This window comes from Myotis yumanensis, unplaced genomic scaffold (assembly GCF_028538775.1).
Source record: "Myotis yumanensis isolate MYYU_CA2020_CCGP unplaced genomic scaffold, mMyoYum1.0.hap1 SCAF_15, whole genome shotgun sequence".
Lineage (NCBI taxonomy): Eukaryota > Metazoa > Chordata > Mammalia > Chiroptera > Vespertilionidae > Myotis > Myotis yumanensis.
The window spans coordinates 24488767-24501383 of NW_027223766.1; the positions used below are offsets into that span (position 1 = coordinate 24488767).

The following is a 12617-nucleotide window of genomic DNA, read 5'->3' on the forward strand; positions in this document are numbered from 1 at the left end:
ATTTGGGGTTGTTGTATTCTCATTTTCATTTGTTTCCAGGTATCATTTGACTTCTTCCTTGATCTCACTGTTAACCCATTCATTATTTAGTAACATATTATTTAGCCTCCATGTCTTTGTGTTTTTCAGTATTTCTCTTGTGATCAATTTCTAATTTCATACCATTATGGTCAGAGAAGATGCTTGATTAGAATAAATTTTTTAAATTTATTCTAATTTGTTTTGTGTCCTATCATATGATCTGTCTTAGAAAATGTTCCATATGCCCTTGAAACGAATGTATATTTTATTTTGTTTCTTTGGAATGAAATGCTCTAAAGATATCAATTAAATCAATCTGATCTAGTGTATCATTTAAGACCACCATTTCCTTGTCCTTGATAGTCTGTCTGGAAGATCTACCCATTGATGTCAATGGGGTGTTAAAATGCCCTAGTGTAATTGATTACTGTAAATATTTCCTTTTATGTCCATCAAGATTTGCTTTACATATTTAGGTGCTTCTATATTGGGTAAAGAAATGTTTACAGGGGTTATATCTATCATTAGGTACTGTCATTCTTTGTCTCTTACCATAGCCTTTGTTTTAAAGTCTATTTTGTCTGACATAAGAACTGCTACCCCAGCTTTTTCCCCCCATTCCGTTAGCATAAAGTAACTTTCTTCATACCTTTAAGTCTGAGTGTATCTTTCATTCTGAGGTATGTCTCTTGTCAACAGCATATATATAGGTCTTGTTTTCTTAACCATCCAAGTCTTTTGATTGGAGCATTTAAGCCATTTAAACTTGAAGAGATTACTGATAGGTATGTACTTATATCTTTTAACTAATCCTCTTCTCCTTCTTGAAGACCTTTTAACATTTCCTGCAATACCAGTTTGGTAGTAACAAACTACTTTAGCTTTCTCTTGTCTGGGAAGCTCTTAATTTCTCCATCAATTTTAAATGACAGCCTTGCTGACTAAAGTAGCCTTGGTTGCAGGTACTTGCTTTTCATCACTTTAAATATTTCATTGCAATCCCTTCTGGCCTGAAATGTTTCTGTTGAGAAATCAGCTGACAGTAATGGGAGCTCCCTTGAAGGTAAGTAACTGTCTTTATCTTGCTGTTAAGATTCTCTCTTTGACTTCAACCTTTGCCATTTTAATTATGATATATCTTGCTGTGGCCCTCTTTGGGTTCACTTTATTTGGGACTCTCTGTGCTTCCTGGACTTGTGTGAAGTCACAAGGTTAGGGAAGTTTCCAGTCATTATTTCTTCAAATAGGTTCATGATCCCTTACATTCTCTCTTCTTCTTGTACCCTGATGATGCAGATGTTATGCTTCATGTGGTCCCAAAGGCATTATGTTAAGTGAAATAAGTCACATGAAGACGAATACTATATAATCTCACTTATATGTGAAAAATAAACAAAACTAAACTTATAAATACACTGGTGGTTGCCAGAGACAGGGGTAAGAATGGACAAAATGGGTGAAAGGGGTCAAAAGGTATAAAATTCCAGTTATAAGATAAATAAGTACTGGAGATGTAATATATGGCATGATGACTATAGTTAATACTGTACTGTATATTTAAAGTTGCTAAAAGAGTGCATCTTAAAAGTTCTCACCACAAGAAAAAATTTGTAATTATGTGCAGTGATAGATGTTATCAAGACCTACTGTGGTAATGCAAATATTGAGCCACTATGTTGTACACCTGAAACTAATATGAGTCAATTATTCCTGAATTTCAAAAATAAAGGAAAATTTTTAACAGCCCAAGTTCTAGCCCGGGGGTGGGCAAACTTTTTGACTCTAGGGCCACAATGGGTTCTTAAACTGGACCGGAGGGCCGGAACAAAAGCATGGATGGAGTGTTTGTGTGAACTAATATAAATTCAAAGTAAACATCATTACATAAAAGGGTATGGTCTTTTTTTTTTTTTTTTTCTTTTAGTTTTATTCATTTCAAACAGGCCGGATCCGGCCCTCGGGCCGTAGTTTGCCCACGGCTGTTCTAGCCCCAGCTCTGCCACCAACTTAATTTGCTTTCCAGGGTCTCAGCTTAAAGTTTGATCTAGTAAATCAACAAATCTTTTCTGTAAGGTAGAAAAGTTAGGACACACTTGCTTTTTTAAAAAAAATCTTCTATAAGCTAATTGCTTTAACTCCTCAACAGCAAAGTGCTTAAACATTCTATTCCCATAAATCATTTTCACAGGAATCCAGGATGTCAAATTATTCCCTATTTAAACGTAGGAGTAACCTATTAGCTTCAATTAGTGCAAAAATAAAACAGTACAAAATCTTTTTAATTTGCATAGGAAATCATGGAAATGTATACCGGGGTAGTAACCTAAAGTACAACCATAAAACCATCTTAAGGTCCTAAAACAGTCACCCTTCAGTTTGTATTGCCCAAAGTACTGCCTCCTCTTCCAAGAAGGTAAAGTGTAGAGATACCATGTTTGTAGCTGTTTTTTCTAAAAAGTATTCATTGAACACAGCAGAGAATTTAGAATTTTTCACCCAAGATGGCAGTGAGAAAACTGAAAGAGGAAGAGATTTATTAGACAAGTCAGAAGATGAACACAAAGAGACAAGGAAATGTATTCTAGACTCTTTTGATGAGAAAAATAATCATATAAATATAAAAATATGAGTTTCCATGTGGCGAAAGCCTAAAATTGAAATTCCTCAACTTAAGAATCATTACATAAACAATATAGCTTTAATTAATAAAAGAAATGATTTTTCATTCAGACAGTCATTCAGAAGGAATAACTTTATCATGCAATATTCTGAAACAAGTCCCTGGGATCTGTTTTACTTAAAGTGGGACAGGTTAGTAAGAAACTAGGAATGTTCCCAGGCAAGCAGAATGAGAAAACTGAGGCTGAGCAATTAACAGTTGGCTGATAAATCACAAAACTACATCCCCCCTAACCAAAGATATCTAAGAGCAGGTGGTCTAAATCTATTCTCCCAAACCAAAGATATCTAAGCGCCAGTGATTTAAATAACCTTAGTCAGAAAGATAGATAACAACAACAACAAAAACACACAATTAGATAGAGGTGAAACTAACCAGAGAATGACCCCTGATCCCACTATATGCTAATTTTTATACATCAGCAGACTAACCTACACATCAGGAAATCCAATGAACATTCTGTTGAGATCCTCTCCTGGGACCTCCCATAATATTCCTGCCTATAGAAACCCACACGTCTAAGAAAGTGCACTATCTTCTTTGAGCACAGCCTCACCCCCTAAGCTAAGCTCTAAGAGTCCCCATGAAGCTTGCACCCAGGGAAGAAATAGACAGTGGCAGCTGGTGCTGGAGTTACCCCCTAATCCTGTCCCCAGGGACCATTCCTTTACCTCACTGAGCTAGGTCTTAATAAACTTACTCTCACTTTCACCTAGAGTTGTGTCTTAAAATTTTTCCTGCATGAGTCAAGAACCTGGAGGTCACCTGACACATGAAAGGTGCCAGATGTTGCCAGGGCAAGGCCAGCAAGGAAGCAGTAGGGTAACAAAAGGATATTACCATCTTCTTCAATCTTTTATATTTGTGCAGCAAAATTTACGTGATATGATTTGTAAGTGGCCAAATGAAGGCGATGTTCAAACAAGGTGAGTAAAAGAAAACAGTAGAGATATTCTTAAAAACTTATTGCACTTATTATTCTAATTGATGTTGATAAAAAATATAAATGAAAATTACTTGCAAATATAGAACACACATGATCATCCTCTCAATAAAATGATGTGCCATTAAAGTTTGCAAAAGTACTGCATTTTGACAATTCAAGTAGAAAAATTACCAGATAGTAATGTCAGAACCTATTAGAGATTTATTTGAAATCTAGAATTAGTATATTATTTTGACAACTGAGTACGTAAAGAACCAAAAATAATATAAGCTAGAACATCTTAGAGATGTATGTAGAATTGTATTTACAAGATGTATATGCTCCAAATTCACTCATGACAGTTGAGCAATTAGTTGTACTCAAAAGACGTCGCCCATTTCAGCTAGAGATACCTTCAAAACCAGAAAAATCCTATATAATAAAAGGCTAATATGCAAATTGATCAAACAGCAGAACGACTGGGGACAGACGCTCAATGCAGGAGCTGCCTCCTGGTGGTCAGTGTGCTCCCACAAGGGGAGTTCCGCTCAGCCAGAAACCGGGCTCAAAGCTGGCGAGCGCAGCGGCAGTGGCAGAAGCCTCTCCTGCCTCCTTGGCAGTCGAACATCCCCCGAGGGCTCCCGGACTGCAAGAGGGTGCAGGCCAGGCTGAGGGACCCTCCTCCCCGAGTGCATGAATTTCGTGCCCCGGCCTCTAGTTTATAATAAAAATCTGGGTTTCTTATGTTCAGACTGTTACTAATTTTTTTTTTTTACTATCTCTTTATTTTCACTTCTGCAAAATTATTCATAAAATGGCCTAAAGTATTTTTTTAAAATGTTCAATGGACCACAATGGTAAACAGTGATGGCTGTGTTTTCTAATGTATTGAGAATTAATAAGCATTCAGATGGCTCATATATAGTGTCAAAGAACATGTATACTTCGCTAAAGTCCTAAACGGTCATCTAGAGCAATGTTTATTAAATGTGTCTAAGCATCAGATCAGAATTACCTGGGCACTAGTTAAAATAGTTCCCAGGCTGACACATATTTCATGGAAGAACAGTGGAACTCTTCCTTTTAATATGTCATATAAAGTCTACTCTAAGAAGAATTTCATTTTATCTAAAAGATTCTATTTCACACCTACTGAACTGGCAAAAATCCAGTTTGACAACATTCTCTGATAATAAGGCTTTAAGAAACACACATTACGCATGAAAGTGCAAACTAGTATAATTTTCATAGAAAGTGACATTGCAACATCTACCAAAATTATAAATGCAATACCTTCCAATCCAGCAATATCACTTCAGGTCTTTAGTCTACAAATATATTTGCACATAAAGTGACAAATGTTGAAGTTTATTCACTGAAGCACTGACTGTAATAGCAGGACACAAGAAATAAAAGAGGAAGTTCTATATACACTATATTGAAAGAGGTTCAATATATTATCATTAACTGGAGAGAAAAGCATGATTTACAGCACTGTACTATAAATATGCGAACAATTGTGTTAAGAAACTAGAAAAAGAGTACCAACTAAACCCAAAGCTAGCAGAAGGAAATAAGATTAAAACAAAGATAAATGAAACAGAGAATTGAGAAAATAGATGAAACCAAAGTTGGTTCTTTAAAAAAATTAACAAAATTGATAAACTTTATCTAGATGGACTAAGAAGTAAACAGAAAACTCAAATACTAAAACTGGAAATGAAAGTGGTAAATTTATATGGACTCTATAGAAATCAGGATTACTAGAGAGTACTATGAACAACTATATGCCCCCAAAACCACATAACCTAAATGGACAAATTCCTAGAAACAAAACCTACCAAGACTAAATCACAAATAAACATAAAATCTGAATAGACCTATAACTAGTGAACAGATGGAGTCAGTATCACAATCTCCCAACGAAGAAAAGCCTTCGACCCGATGGCTTCACTGATGAATTCTACTAAACATTTAAAAAGAGTTAATATCAATCCTTCTCAAAATTTTGCTAAAAAATGAAGAGGAGGGAACATGTCCTAATTCACTCTACAAAGATAGCATTACCTTGATATCAAGGCTAGAACAAAGGTACTGTAAGAATACTACAAAATTCCTTGTGAACATTGATGCAAAAACCCTTAACAAAATGTTAGCAAACAATTCGACAGCACGTTAAAAGAATTACACAGCTATGTATCTTTAGCAAGTAGGATTTATTCCTGTAAGAGCAGGATCGTTCAACATGTGAGATGATCAAAATAGTGTGTCATATCAACAAAAGGATGGGGGGAAAACCACATGATCATTTCAATTGATGCAGAAATAGCATTTGATAAAACTCAACAATCTTTTATAATAAAAAACACTCAACAAAATGGAAATAGAGGGAAATTACTTCCACATAATAAAAGCCATATATGAAAAATCCAAAGCAAACCACACTCAATGGTGAAAGGCTGAATACTTGTAAGATCAGGAACAAGGCAAGGAGGCACACTTTCACGACTTCTATTCAACAGAGTTCTAGCCACAGCAATTAGACAAGAAAAGAAAGAAAAGGAAAAAAGAAAGGCATGCACATGGGAAAACAAGTAAATTATCTGTTTACAGATATCATCATCTATGTTAGGGTATAGAAAACCCTGGATTACACACACACACACACATACACACACACACTCACACAGCTGTTAGAATAAACCAACTCGGCTGGATACAGTCAATGCACAAAAATCAGTTGCATTTCTATACATAAACAATAAGCAATCTAAAAATTACAAAAACAATTCCACTTACAATAGCATCAAAAATAAAATACCTAGATTCAACAGAGTTCTAGACACAGCAATTAGGCAAGAAAAGAAAGAAAAAGAAATAAGAAATAAAGGCATCCACATTGGAAAAGAAGTAAAAATTATGTTTACAGATGATACGATCTTCTATGTTTAAGGTATAAAAAACCCTGAACTACACACACACACACACACACACACACACACACACACACACACCAGATGCATTTCTATACATAAACAATGAGCTATCTAAAAAGGAAATTACAAAAACAATTCAATTTACAAGAGCATCAAAAAATAAAATACTTAGGAATCAATTAAAGAGGTGAAAGAACTGTACAATGAAATCTGCAAAGCAATGCTGAAAAAAATTAAAGAAGATATAAATAAATGGAAGCACATCCCATGTTCATCGATTAAGGCTTGGTATTTTTAAAATATCAACACTAGTCTAAATGATCCACAGATTCAATGCAATCTTTATAAAAATCTCCATGACTTTTTTTCAGAAAAAAAAGCCAAAATCATATGAAATTTTAGGGTACCCCAAAACAATGTTGAAAAATAACAACGCTGGAGGATCACACTTCCTGATTTCATAATATACTATAAAACTACAATAATAAAAACAGTATGGTACATATTGGCATAAAGACAAATACATCAATGGAAGAGACTAGAGAGCCTAGAGATAAGCCCTCAGACACTTGGTGAATTGATTTTTGACAAAGGTGTCAAGACCATTCAATGAGAAAAACACAAGATTTTTACAACAAATGATGCTGGAAAAACTGGATATACCAGGTGTACCGGTTAATAATGAGGATTTTCTTCAATAGATGGAGTTACACATATGTTGACATATATGCGATTTGATATGTATGCTATTTTGCTGTATTGACAGCAAGCTATAAAACTTCATGTCAAATTTGCTGAAGGTGTTAACATCATAGATATTTTTACACTTAAAAATGTCAAATTTTGTGCCAAAAAAAAAAAAAAGAGCATTTGAGGGAAGTTTTAATTCATTACTTTATTTTGAAGAAAAAGTTATCCTATACTTCGGGAAGCTTATGGTGAACGTGCTCCATCTTAAGGTACTTGTGAATGCTGGTTTAAACGCTTTAAAAGTGGTGATTTCAATGTGAAAGACAAAGGACATCCAGGTCAACCGAAAAATTTGAAGACCAACAATTACAAGCATTATTGGATGAAGATACGTGTCAAACTCAAAAACAACTTGCAGAAAGATTAAACGTTGCTCAGCAAACAATTTCCAATCATTTACAAGCAATGGGAAAGATTTTTTAAAAATATATTTTATTGATTTTATACAGAGAGGAAGGGAGAGGGATAGAGAGTTAGAAACATCGATCAGCTGCCTCCTGCACACTCCCCACTGGGTATGTGCCCGCAACCAAGGTACATGCCTTTGACCGGAATCGAACCTGGGACCCTTGAGTCCACAGGCCGACGGTCTCTATCCACCGAGTCAAACCGGTTAGGGCAATGGGAACGATTTTAAAGGAAGGAAAATGGGTGCCACATCAACTGAACAAAAGACAAAAGGAAAACCAAAAAGTTATCAGTAAAATGCTGCTTCAACAGCACGAAAGAAAGTCTTCTTTGTATCAAATTGTGACTGGCGATGAAAAGTGGATTTATTTTGAGAATCCCAAATGCACAAAATCATGAATTGATCCAGGTCAACCATCAACATCGACTGCAAGGCCAAATCGCTTCGGAAAGAAGACAATGCTCTGCGTTTGGTGGGATCAGGAAGGTGTGGTGTATTATGAGTTTCTAAAACCAGGTGAAACCGTTAATACTGATCGCTACCGACAACAAATAACCAATTTGAACCAGCTGTGATCGTGAAACGACCAGCATGTGCCAGAAGACACGGCAAAGTAATTTTGCTTCATGATAACGCACCATCACACACTTCAAAACTAGTTAAAGACACGTTAAAAGGTCTTGCCTGGGAAGTATTAACCCACCTGATGTATTCACCAGACCTTGCTCCTTCCGATTACCACTTGTTCCGATCAATGGCACTCGCACTTTCTGCGCAGCACTTCAAAACGTATGAAGAAGTGGAAAATTTGGTCTCTGAATGGTTTGCCTCAAAACAAGAAAAGTTCTATTGGGACAGTATCCACAAATTACCTGAAAGATGGGGGAAATGTGTAGCTAGCGATGCACATTACTTTGAATAAAGCACTTTTGATTTTTCTCTTGAAATTATCGTGTTTTCTTTGATTACGAAATCCACCATTATTAACCGGTACACCTAGGACACTTTCAAAACAATGAAGGTGGATCCTTACCTAACACCATATAAAAAAACTAACTCAGAATGCATCAAGAACCTAAATATAAGACCTAAAACAATAAAACTCTTAGAAGATAACATAGGACAAAAGATTCACAATGATTTATTGGATATGACACCAAAAGCATAGGTAATCAAAAAAAAACGAGACATATTGGGCTTCATGAAAAATTTTCCATTTTGTGCAGAAGGCACTATCAACAGAGTAAAATGGCAATCCACAGAATGGGAGAAAATATTTGCAAATCATATATATGATAAGGGATAATATCCAGGATATCTGGAGAACTTCTAAAAGTCAACAAAAAAACAAAATTGGCAAAAAAAAGTCGAATACACATTTCTCCCAAGATACAGAAGTGACGAATAAGCACCTGAAGATACTCAACATCACCAATCACTATGGAAATGCAACGTTGGTGGGAGTATAAATTGCTACAGCTGCTACAGAAAACGATATGACAGTTCCTCAAACAAAAAATAGAATTATCATGTAATCCAGCAATTCCACTTTTGGGTATATACCTGCAAGAACTGAAATCTGGGTCTGAGGGATTACTTGTACACCTATGTTCATAGCAGCAATATTCACAATTGCTCACACTTACAAGTCACCCAAGTGTCCATGGAAGGATGAACGGATAAGCATAATGTGGCATATATGTACAATAAAATATTAGTCAACCCTGAAAGGGAAGGAAATTCTGCAATATGCTACAACATGGATGAACCTTGAGGACATCTAAGTGAAAGAAGACATCACAAAAAGACAAATACTCTACGACTCCACTTCTATTAGGTGCTTAGTCAAAATCATAAGGACACAAAGTAGAATGGCTGATGTCGGGGCTGGGGGAATGGGAAATTAGTTTCATGGGTATAAAGCTTCAATTATCAAGATGAAGTTCTGGGGATGGATGGTGGTGGTGATAGTTGCCTGGTATCAATGTATTTAATACCATTGAACTGTACTCTTAAAAATGGTTATCTTTACGTTACAATGTATTTTACCACAATAACAAAAAAGGGAATGAAATGGAAGGGGTGGAAATACACTGATGTTTGCTTATATAGGTACAAAATATCCCCGAATAAATACCTAAGAAATGCAAAAACGGTTGGCTCCTACAGAAGGGGATTATGGTTGGCTGGGGAACCTAAATGGGAGACTATATACCATTGCTTAACTTTATTGCTTAACTTTCAGTCACGTTGTTGCTTACCTCCTCAAAAACGAATTGTACAAAAAATACTTGCAGCAATTAGAAAGAAATTAAAACGTACTAATACAACTATTACCGGGTGTAGGAAGTATTTTTAAAAGTTGTTTGGGGGAATCTTTTTTTTAAAAACTCTTGGCATATACTACCTTAAAAAGGTACCTAAATCTGGCGAAAACAGGGAAAAAAATAGTTGAGTCATGTTCCGGTTAAGGAAGTGGTTTTTTTCTTTTTAATTTAACAGTACACATTTGAGTGTACTTAGCCAACTATTAGGAAATTCTCCCTCTTTGGATCATAGTTTTTTTACATCCTTATAATGCACAAACATAACTAAAAATGAATGTTGCCTAAGTTATACTTAGGTAAATGCAGTGACTATTTCCTGAACATTTAAAAAGACGTTCCACTTCCTTATTTTTATTTTGTGGCACAAGTCATTTGATGTTTCCATCCACCACGAGGAAAGTGATTTACAGAACTAAGCTGGTAGCAGAGACAATAAAATTAGAAAACAAAACACGTTTTTTACTGTCTACCCACACCGCAAATAAAAACTAAAGACGACAAATTTGAGTTTAAATGAATCACGTCTACATATTTGAGATAAAGCGAACCGACTGCAGCTGTCTTTCAATGTCATTTTCCTTTTTAACCAATTGTGTGTGTTTTCTTTGAAGCAAGTGAATGTTGAGAGTGTGGTAAACCAAACGGACTTTCTAAGTGATGGGCTTACATAATGGAAAAGCGGCAGTGACTGTGTGTGCGGATAATGCATCCAGGCGGAGAAACCGAGAAACTCCTTTCAGTAAAGCCGGCGCATAGGAGACTCGGGGTTAAATAATCCCACTGAGCGAAAGGGAAAGGTCCCTTCTCACCAGGAAATCCTGCCCCAAAGCTCTGAGTCAGACCTCGGGGACACTTCCCGGAACACACCCGGCTGGAACCCGGCTCCCTTTCTTCCAGCACCGCCTCCCCCGCCCCCCATCGGGGCCGCGCCCTCGGCAAACACCCCTCATCCCGTCCGGCGCCGCGACCAGCCCCGCGGAGGTGAGAAGGCTCAGCCCCCAGGCCCACGGGCTCCCGAGGAAGCAGGCCCGCGCCTCGTTCTCCTCCGACAGGAACAAAAACGGTCGAAAGGGACCGGAATGAGACAGTCCCCGAGCTGCAGCTCGGTCCCCGGCCCCCCGCCCGGCCGGGTTGGGACCCCGGAACCGGCAGGGACGCGGGCAGGCGGTGCGCGCAAACTTCCCCTCCGCCCGGGCCGGCTGAGCGCACAGAGGGCGCGGAGCGCAGCGCGGCGAGGGCGTCGCCGCCTCCGCCTCCCGAAAACCGTTGCGACCCGGCCGGTCTCCGCTAAGTGACCCGGGGTCCCCACGTCCCCGCGCCCGGGACGCGGCGTGAGCGTCCCTCCTTCCCCGCCAGGACTGCTTACCGAGGCCGCAGGGAACCGCTCGCCGCCGCCGCTGCCCCCGGTCACTAGCACCGACTTCCCCAGCCCGAGGGGAGAAAAGCCGCGCGCGCCGGAGGACCGCCCCCGAGGCGCGTCACGGCGCCGCCCCCGCCTTCCGCCCGGTCAGGTGACCCGTCCCCTTGGTAACGGGGCAGCTGGGTGCAGGGTGAGCAGGGCCCGGTGCGGGGCTCCTCTGCTGTCCGGGGGTTGGGAAATAGAGCATCCCCGCTGCCACCGTTTAAGCTCATCACCTTCCCCACCCCGACAATCGTATAGTTTGTGCCCAGGGTCCAGGTGCCACCGCTCACTGCTGGTCTGAGCTCAGGGTCACGTGGATCCCATCACATCCAATACAGAGTCCTGGGAAGCTACCTTTTGGCGATTTTCTCTGCCGGCCTTGGATTTCCACCATTGGGCTCAAAAACATGCCTCCCACTAACTGTTCTCAACTCCTGCCCTCTTCGCACTATACCTTTTTTCTTTGGTTTTTATCACTCATTGTCCGTCCTTGGCTGTTTGTGTAGTAGTGCGCAAAAGTAATAGCTGTGTCCTTAGGCAAAAACTAAAAAACTGTTATTTCTTGAGGGCTATGTTCCAGGCACTGTTCTAAGGCCTTGATTTATAGTCTAATTTGGTCCTTAACATCAATTTATATGACAGAGATACATCTGCATTCGCATACAAAGAAACAGGCACAGTTTACCCAAGTTAGTTACTGTTAGGGAAAGCCCCAACAGTCTGCATTCGGGACTGATTCCAAAGAACTGGCGGGTAGCTTTATTAGAATCCGTAAGAGCTTTAATACACGGGTAAAGCAGCTGCCCTCCCAGTGGTGGCCGGTGGATTCGTAGTAGAAGATGTAAGGAAGTAAGCAGAGATTGAGATGATGTGGCCACGAGCCAAAGGAAGCTGGCAGACTCTAGAACAGGGCTGGCAGGGGTGGGTAACCTTTTTTTCTGCCAAGGGCCACTTGGATATTTGTAATATCATTCAATTGATATAACTCACTTAATATAAATTTATGTTGCTATGAAGAAAGCTCCTAGATTTATTGAATTTCCAGTCCCACCTGCGGTTGCCTTGGCAGGGCCAGACCAAATGATTTCTCCGGCCTTTACGGCAGGAGGGCCGGATGTTCCACGCCCCTGCTATAGAACTTGGAAAGATAAGAAACATTCTCTTCTG

At 38.9% G+C, this 12617-nt stretch overlaps 1 protein-coding gene across 3 annotated transcripts in view; it reads right to left on the bottom strand.

The window, feature by feature from the left end:
* Window positions 1-11492, bottom strand: part of SDCBP (syndecan binding protein) — a 28425-nt gene extending 16933 nt beyond the window's left edge. For 2 of the 3 annotated variants that reach the window (XM_070392287.1, XM_070392285.1), the window contains exon 1: window positions 11415-11492. The gene's annotated coding sequence lies outside the window, so the exon portion shown is untranslated. Of the gene's footprint in view, window positions 1-8424; window positions 8553-11414 lie in introns of those variants that run through there. The other variant, XM_070392286.1, reaches the window with a different exon arrangement.
* Between the last annotated feature and the right edge of the window lie 1125 nt (window positions 11493-12617).